Genomic DNA, 8418 nt, shown 5'->3' with positions numbered 1-8418 from the left:
GCAGCCTCCTGCTCTCCTCCTCTCTCCTCCTCTCCTCCTCCAGACGCAGACGCTCCCGTTCAGCTGGAAGAGGCAGAATGAGACGGGAAGTTACTGCTGAGAGCAAACTGCCTGCTGCAGCCGGGAGGAGCAGCGGGGCAACTGAGGAGCAGCGGGGCAACTGAGGTGGAGCGGGGCAACGTGAGGTGGAGCGGGGCGACGTGAGGAGCAGCGGGGCGACGTGAGGTGGAGCGGGGCGACGTGAGGAGCAGCGGGGCGACGTGAGGTGGAGCGGGGCGACGTGAGGAGCAGCGGGGCGACGTGAGGTGGAGCGGGGCGACGTGAGGTGCAGCGGGGCGACGTGAGGTGGAGCGGGGCGACGTGAGGAGCAGCGGGGCGACGTGAGGTGGAGCGGGGCGACGTGAGGAGCAGCGGGGCGACGTGAGGTGGAGCGGGGCGACGTGAGGAGCAGCGGGGCGACGTGAGGTGCAGCGGGGCGACGTGAGGAGCAGCGGGGCGACGTGAGGTGGAGCGGGGCGACGTGAGGAGCAGCGGGGCGACGTGAGGAGCAGCGGGGCGACGTGAGGTGGAGCGGGGCGACGTGAGGAGCAGCGGGGCGACGTGAGGTGGAGCGGGGCGACGTGAGGAGCAGCGGGGCGACGTGAGGTGGAGCGGGGCGACGTGAGGTGCAGCGGGGCGACGTGAGGAGCAGCGGGGCGACGTGAGGCGGAGCGGGGCGACGTGAGGAGCAGCGGGGCGACGTGAGGTGGAGCGGGGCGACGTGAGGAGCAGCGGGGCGACGTGAGGTGGAGCGGGGCGACGTGAGGAGCAGCGGGGCGACGTGAGGAGCAGCGGGGCGACGTGAGGTGGAGCGGGGCGACGTGAGGTGGAGCGGGGCGACGTGAGGAGCAGCGGGGCGACGTGAGGTGGAGCGGGGCGACGTGAGGAGCAGCGGGGCGACGTGAGGTGGAGCGGGGCGACGTGAGGAGCAGCGGGGCGACGTGAGGTGGAGCGGGGCGACGTGAGGAGCAGCGGGGCGACGTGAGGAGCAGCGGGGCGACGTGAGGAGCAGCGGGGCGACGTGAGGAGGAGCGGGGCGACGTGAGGAGCAGCGGGGCGACGTGAGGTGAAGGGGGGCGACGTGAGGAGCAGCGGGGCGACGTGAGGTGGAGCGGGGCGACGTGAGGTGGAGCGGGGCGACGTGAGGAGCAGCGGGGCGACGTGAGGTGGAGCGGGGCGACGTGAGGTGGAGCGGGGCGACGTGAGGAGCAGCGGGGCGACGTGAGGTGGAGCGGGGCGACGTGAGGTGGAGGGGGGCGACGTGAGGAGCAGCGGGGCGACGTGAGGTGGAGCGGGGCGACGTGAGGAGCAGCGGGGCGACGTGAGGTGGAGCGGGGCGACGTGAGGTGGAGCGGGGCGACGTGAGGAGCAGCGGGGCGACGTGAGGAGCAGCGGGGCGACGTGAGGTGGAGCGGGGCGACGTGAGGAGCAGCGGGGCAACGTGAGGAGCAGCGGGGCAACGTGAGGTGGAGCGGGGCAACGTGAGGAGCAGCGGGGCAACGTGAGGTGGAGCGGGGCAACGTGAGGAGCAGCGGGGCAACGTGAGGAGCAGCGGGGCAACGTGAGGAGCAGCGGGGCAACGTGAGGTGGAGCGGGGCAACGTGAGGAGCAGCGGGGCAACGTGAGGTGGAGCGGGGCAACGTGAGGTGGAGCGGGGCAACGTGAGGAGCAGCGGGGCAACGTGAGATGGAGCGGGGCAACGTGAGGAGCAGCGGGGCAACGTGAGGAGCAGCGGGGCAACGTGAGGAGCAGCGGGGCAACGTGAGGTGGAGCGGGGCAACGTGAGGTGGAGCGGGGCAACGTGAGGTGGAGCGGGGCAACGTGAGGAGCAGCGGGGCAACGTGAGGTGGAGCGGGGCAACGTGAGGAGCAGCGGGGCAACGTGAGGAGCAGCGGGGCAACGTGAGGAGCAGCGGGGCAATGTGAGATGGAGCGCTCAAGAGTGCAGTGGTGGAATCAATAGTTTGACAATGCAATCAAAAGGGCAATGGTGTGATCAAACATGTGATGGTGCAATCAAATGTGTTCATACGTAGTTTTTTATGCCACCTGTGCATTGTATATTGTATAGATTTTCTTTTCCAAATTGCACAAAATAAAAAATGTGATGGTGGAACCAAAAGTGTGATGGTTCAATAGAAGTATGTTTGTGCAAATTTGTGGCATGGTGCTCTCAGAAGTATTATGTGCAATCCAAAGTGCAATGCTGCAACTGGTATTGCAATGGGGCAAAAATGTGATGATGCAATCGACAGTGAAAAGCGCAATGATGGAGGAATTCTGTTCTGTCTAGCTTTGTTGTCAGGATTCACATTCTCCTCTCCTCTCTCCTCCTTTCCTCCTCCTCTCTCCTCTCCTCTCCCCATCCTCCTCACTTTGTCTTCCTCCCTTCCTCTCCTCTCTATCCTCTCCTCCTCACCTTCCTCCTCTCCTCCTCCTCTCTCCTAAGCAGTCTCTCCATCTGCCTCTTCCTCTCCTCCTCACCCTTCCTCCTCTCCTCTCTTCTCTCCTCCTCACCCATCCTCCTCTCTTCTCCTCTCCTCCTCACCCTTCCTCCTCCCCTCCTCCTCTCTCCTCCTCACCCTTCCTCCTCTCCTCCTCCTCTCTCCTCCTCACCCTTCCTCCTCTCCTCTCTTCTCTCCTCCTCACCCATCCTCCTCTCTTCTCCTCTCCTCCTCACCCTTCCTCCTCCCCTCCTCCTCTCTCCTCCTCACCCTTCCTCCTCTCCTCCTCCTCTCTCCTCCTCACCCTTCCTCCTCTCCCCCTCCTCCTCTCTCCTCCTCAGCAGTCTCTCCATCTGCCTCTTCTTCTCCTCCTGCCTCCTCCTCTCTCTCTCTCTCTCCTCCTGGTCCCGTCTCGCTCGCTCCTCTTCCTCCTCCTCCCTCCTCCTCCTCTCCTCCTCCTCCGCCAGCCTCTTCAGTCTGGAGGGAGAAAAGGAAGATTCATGAACTGACAGAGTACGGAAGCCCATTGAGGACATACAGTATATTCATCAATTTTATTGATTTACTTTCATTTTCTTTGTTTTCTTGTGATATCGAGTTATTTATGTCATTATCTCATTTTGTTTTCTCAAGATAATGAGATAATTTTCTGCTTGGAACCAACATCCTAAAAGAAAACAGATTATTCCAAACCAAGATGTCAGAGGTGGAGACTCGAGTCACATGACTTGGACTCGAGTCACAGTCTTAACTGCTTGAGACTTGACTTGATGCATGAAGAGAAGACTTGAGACTTGACTTGACTTGGGTTCTGGTGACTTGGGACTTGACTCTGACTTGTACTTTGATGACTTGAAAAGGTTTCTAAAGTCTTGACTTGAGATCTTGTGTTTGTGTAAATGACTTAGATTGAAAGTGATGAGATTTGTTCCAGCGGACGACTGAATTTAAATTCTGTTTTCTGAATTTGTATGGAATGATTGAATTTATTGAAGTTGAAACTGATTATAGAAATCAAACTCATGATGCTCTTACCAAGTTTTTATCCTATTAAAACCATATTGCATTGAAAATATTTAGTTTTCTTTAAGATATTAAATTGATACTGGACTCTTGATTTGTTCTGACTTGACTTGCTGTTCTACATTTAGACTTGAGACTTGACTTGAGACTCGAGTGAAGCTGACTTGGTCACACCTCTGCCAAATGCTGAAGTCAGCCTTCCTGTTAGTGTTCGCAGTTGGAAATAAGTTGCAGTTGGAACAATATAAATTAATTCATTATATTATAATTATCTCATTATCTGGAGATAATGAGATAATGATGTCATTATCTCTTAAATCTACATAAGGTTTGTGTGGATCATGTTGACAGTGATCTTCTGTTCTGACATCACTGTGGTTTATTCGTGAATATTTCACCTACAGGTCAAACAGCCAATCAGAGCCGTGCTGACCTGAGCCGCTCGGCCCGCTGCTTCCTCTCCTCCTCCAGCTCGCTCCTCATCCTCTCCTCCCTCTGCTCCGCCTCCTCCTGCCTGCGCTCCTCCTCCTCCCTCTGCCTCCTCCTCCTCTCCACCTCCTGCCGCCGCCGCTCCGCCCGCAGCGCCCCCTGCTGCTGAGGAGGAGCTGCAGCCTGACACACACACACACACACACACAGACAGACAGACAGACAGACACACAGAGGCAGACACACACACACACACACACACACACACACACACACACAGGCAGACACACACACACACACAACAATAAATGAATGTAAAATAAAATAAAAAAAACAAAAACAAGGAAAACAACAAATTTAAATGCCAAAAATTTACAACAATATAAACATAAAAATGGAAATAAATAGATAGAAAAATAAAACCTAAACCCTAATAAAAATGGATAAGATAAAACAAATATAATTATCTATACAAATAATAAACAATACAAATCTGAATCTATTTTGTCCTGCTGACCTCTGGCTTCCTCGGGTTCAACATCAGCCGCTCCTCTGTTACCATGACGACCGAGCACGACGACGACGACAGGCGGTCACGTGACGGCGACGCTGGCCCCGCCCCACCGGCTGGCTCCGCCCCACCGGCTGGCCCCGCCCCACCGGCTGGCCCCGCCCCACCGGCTGGCCCCGCCCCCTCACAGGAAGCAGCGCTCCACCTCTGTGAGCTCCTCTGATTGGACGGAGATGCGGCGTCAGCGGACCGGAGCGAGCTCGGTGATTGGACGCTGCTGCGGTTGTCTTCAGCGATTGGGAGGATGTGACTGGTGGAAAGTTGATCTGGATTTGTGTCTGAGTCTGAGTCTAGATCTGCATCTGTATTCAGATTTAGATTTGTGTCTCTCTGGGCTGCAGAGCGGCTGATGGGGGAGTTTAGGTTTAGGTTTTGGTTTAGGTGAGACTCCTCTTTCTCCATTTTCAGGTTTATCTCCGCTTCCTCTTTCTCAAGGAAGTCCTTAGGTTTTCCTAGGAGAGAAGGAAGAGAAGAGAAGAGAAGAGAAGAGAAGAGAAGAGAAGAGAAGAGAAGAGAGGTCAATTCAGTAACGTTCTCAGTAAAAGAGAATAGTGTGATAAGGTGGATTAGGTTTCTGTCAATCAGCAGCTCTACCAGGATTTTCCCATTTATCTTATAGGTGTGATATAGGCCAGTGGTTCTCAACGTGGGGTCCGGGGACCACCAGGGGTCCTTGAGGTGGTTCCAGGGGGTTCCCAGCAAATATGGTGAAGTGTTAAACTTCAGCATTACTTCATTTACAAGAAGTTAACACAATTAGAGAATGTAGAAGAATGACTGTTTTGATCATAGTTTCACTGTTATCTCTCTGCCTACAATACAGACAGTCATGGAATTCTGGACTAAATCATATCTATAACAATAAAAATATTCTCAGATTTGCGTCCGAGAGACAAAATCTGTTTAAATGGGGGTCCGTGGCTCTAATGTGTACTGAATTAGGGGTCCTTGATATGAAAAACGTTGAGAATCACTGATATAGGCTAGAGTTGGTGACACAACATCACACTCTTCCCATTGAATAACAAAGCAGAGTCTCAAACATAATGGAGATGCTGGGGATTGAACCCAGGACACGCTCTACCACTGAGCTACATCCTCTACACAATGTTTGCAAAGTTCAAAAACCTCATTTTTTTGTTTCAGCTGTCCGTCTCTACTCCAAAACACTCTGAGTTGTAGCTTGAGAAGAGTCAGCTCAGTTAACCTGAACAAACTGTTAGCTAGCTAACTAGCCAGCAAACACACTGATGTTAAAGTGAACATGCTAACGCTAGCTGCTACTAGATACGTTAGCTAGTGTGCTAATCAGATGTGTTAACAACAAGACAGTGATGGTTATAGTTAGCTATACTAATGTCTCAAAATGAATGTGGTAATGATTTATTGGTGTTAAAGTGATACATGTACCTTTATCATCAGGTTCAGATATTATAGACTTGCGTTACTTCTCGCTCTTGCCTTAATTGCTCCTTTAATTTCTTACCTTGCTTTCATTGATGTATGACTGATGTATGTATATAGGATCTATATAAGCAAATGCCATTTGTGACAATTATTAGTTGATAATTTCAAAATAAAAGTCCTCTTGTAAAATGCCAAGTGTCATCACTGAACGTCAAGTAAAGTGTTGATTATGTCTGTCAGGATTTATCGCTCACCAACAACAAACTCTCTCTGTCTCCTCCCTCCTCTCCTCCTCCGCTCTCTCTCTCCTCTCTCCTCCTTCATCTTCACTTCTCCTCTTTCTGCTCCTTTTTCCTTCATCTTTTTCTTTTTCTGAAAGACAGCGATGACAGCAGCTGTGAAGCTCAATTCAGTCCCATGACATGACAGTTTTTCAAACGTGTTTATAATGTATTTTTCATAAATTTTGTAAGCATATTTCATAGTATGTTAGTATTTATTTCCTAAACATTTTAAGTGTAGGTTTCAAACCCTTTGTAAGCATTATATTCATGTCCAGTAGCTTACTGCAACCATGACTCACCATCACTCGAATGTAGGAATCAATCAATCAATCAATCAATCATTCAGCGCTCACCACAGCTGGGGCAGCAGAACTGTCCTGAGTCTCTGCTGCTTCTCTGTTGGCTCTCTCCTCGTGCTTCTGGCTCCTGATTGGTTGATCATCACTTCCTGCTTCCTGTCTCTGTCTGTCTCTTCCTCCCTTCCTCTTCTTCTTCTCCTTCTGTTCATCTGTGCTTTCACTCGTTTTCTTCACCCGTTCTTTCCTAAATATAAAAGGAGGGTGAAAGAAAGTCTGTGGTTGTCCAGTCAAAGCATGGGTTTATGAATGTAAGTGTGTGTGTGTGCGTGTGTCTGTGTGTGTGTGTGTGTGCGTGCGTGTGTCTGTGTGTCTGTGTGTGTGTGTGTGTGTGTGTGTGTGCAATCTTTTAAAAGAACTTTATTCATACCGCACTTTTCAAAACAAAGTTGCAAAGTGTTTTACAGAACAAGATAATAAAACAGAGAAAATCAAAGGCAGAAAAAAATCTGTCAAACAGCAGAACAGAATAAAGCAGAGACAATACAACAGGAAATAAAAACCATAATAGTTGAGTAAAATAACAGAAAGTAAAGAAGGTTTTAAGCAGGGATTTAAAAGCCTTTTTGTTGGTCAATGGATCAAAATATCTAAAAGTTTATTGACCACAGGGCCTATATATTTTAACCCTTTAATAGTGTGTGTTGAAGTGTTTGCATGTGTACTGTGAACTCGCCCTCTGGGTGCTGCAGCTCCCTCAGCCTCCTTCCTCTCCTCCCTCTCCTTCCTCTCCTCCCTCTCCTCCCTCTCCTCCCTCTCCTCCCTCTCCTTCCTCTCCTTCCTCTCCTCCCTCTCCTTCCTCTCCTCCCTCTCCTTCCTCTCCTCCCTCCTCCTCCTCCTCTCCTCCACAGCGCCCCCTGCTGCTGCAGCGGTGTTGCTGCTCTGCAGGCCGGGCGGCGGCTGCTTCTCTCTGGACAGACAGACAGACAGGAAGCGGCAGGTCAGAGGTCAGAGGTCACTTCATGTGTTTCATATTTCCAATCTGAAAATCATCACTCAGTGGAGTTCTGTTGATCTGTTGCATCGTCCTTTTTATCAGAAATCTGGTGAGATTCTGTCCTGCAAACTGAATAAAATCATAAAATAACTTGTTTACATCAAAGAACTAAAATTATTCAAGAGTAACTAAACCTCAAACCTAAATCTGTGTAAAGCCTGACATCATGCTGCTGAAATGGCCATCTGCTATTGGCTGATCTTTGCTGCCAGGTGATGATGTCACCACCTGTTGTAGCCTACTCTAGAAGATGACATCACCTGGTACCAAAGATCAGACAACCATCATGTTTAAAGACTAATGTTTAAAAAGTAAGGATTTAAATTAAAATATAAGGTTAAAGATAGAGTTTATGTGATGCAAATGATGACAGAATTCACACTTTCACTCTTAACACAAATTATTCTATATATAGTTCCAATAAATGGTTCTTCAGTGTTGTACCAAAGCAGAACCCTTTTTGCTGTAAAGAACCTTTTAAGAATGCATGAAATGTTCCAGATCAGCTCTATTATAAACACTTTTAAAGAACCAGCTGTGTTTTTTATTCTTGTTTACCAGGTGTTGTTTTTTATTTTAACATATCAGAGTTTTTTTTGAGTCATTTAGATGGAACCATTGCTAGAGAACCATTGAACAAGCCTCCTTTTGACCCTATTCACATGGCGGCCATTTTGAACATTTGAGGAGGGAAACTACCTGGAACAGCAAGTCCAGTCTGCTCTGCTGCTGTAAACCAAGATGATCATACAACACATTTCACAGATTCACACTGAAAAACACATTACAACCAAATGGATCTGAAGAATCCAGAGGATATCGGTTCATATTTTAATATATTTGGTCCATTATCTCCAGCTACCAGAGTC

The sequence above is a fragment of the Centroberyx gerrardi genome, chromosome 10 (assembly GCF_048128805.1).
Source record: "Centroberyx gerrardi isolate f3 chromosome 10, fCenGer3.hap1.cur.20231027, whole genome shotgun sequence".
In the NCBI taxonomy this organism is placed as follows: Eukaryota; Metazoa; Chordata; class Actinopteri; order Beryciformes; family Berycidae; genus Centroberyx; species Centroberyx gerrardi.
This window is presented reverse-complemented; position numbering follows the sequence as displayed.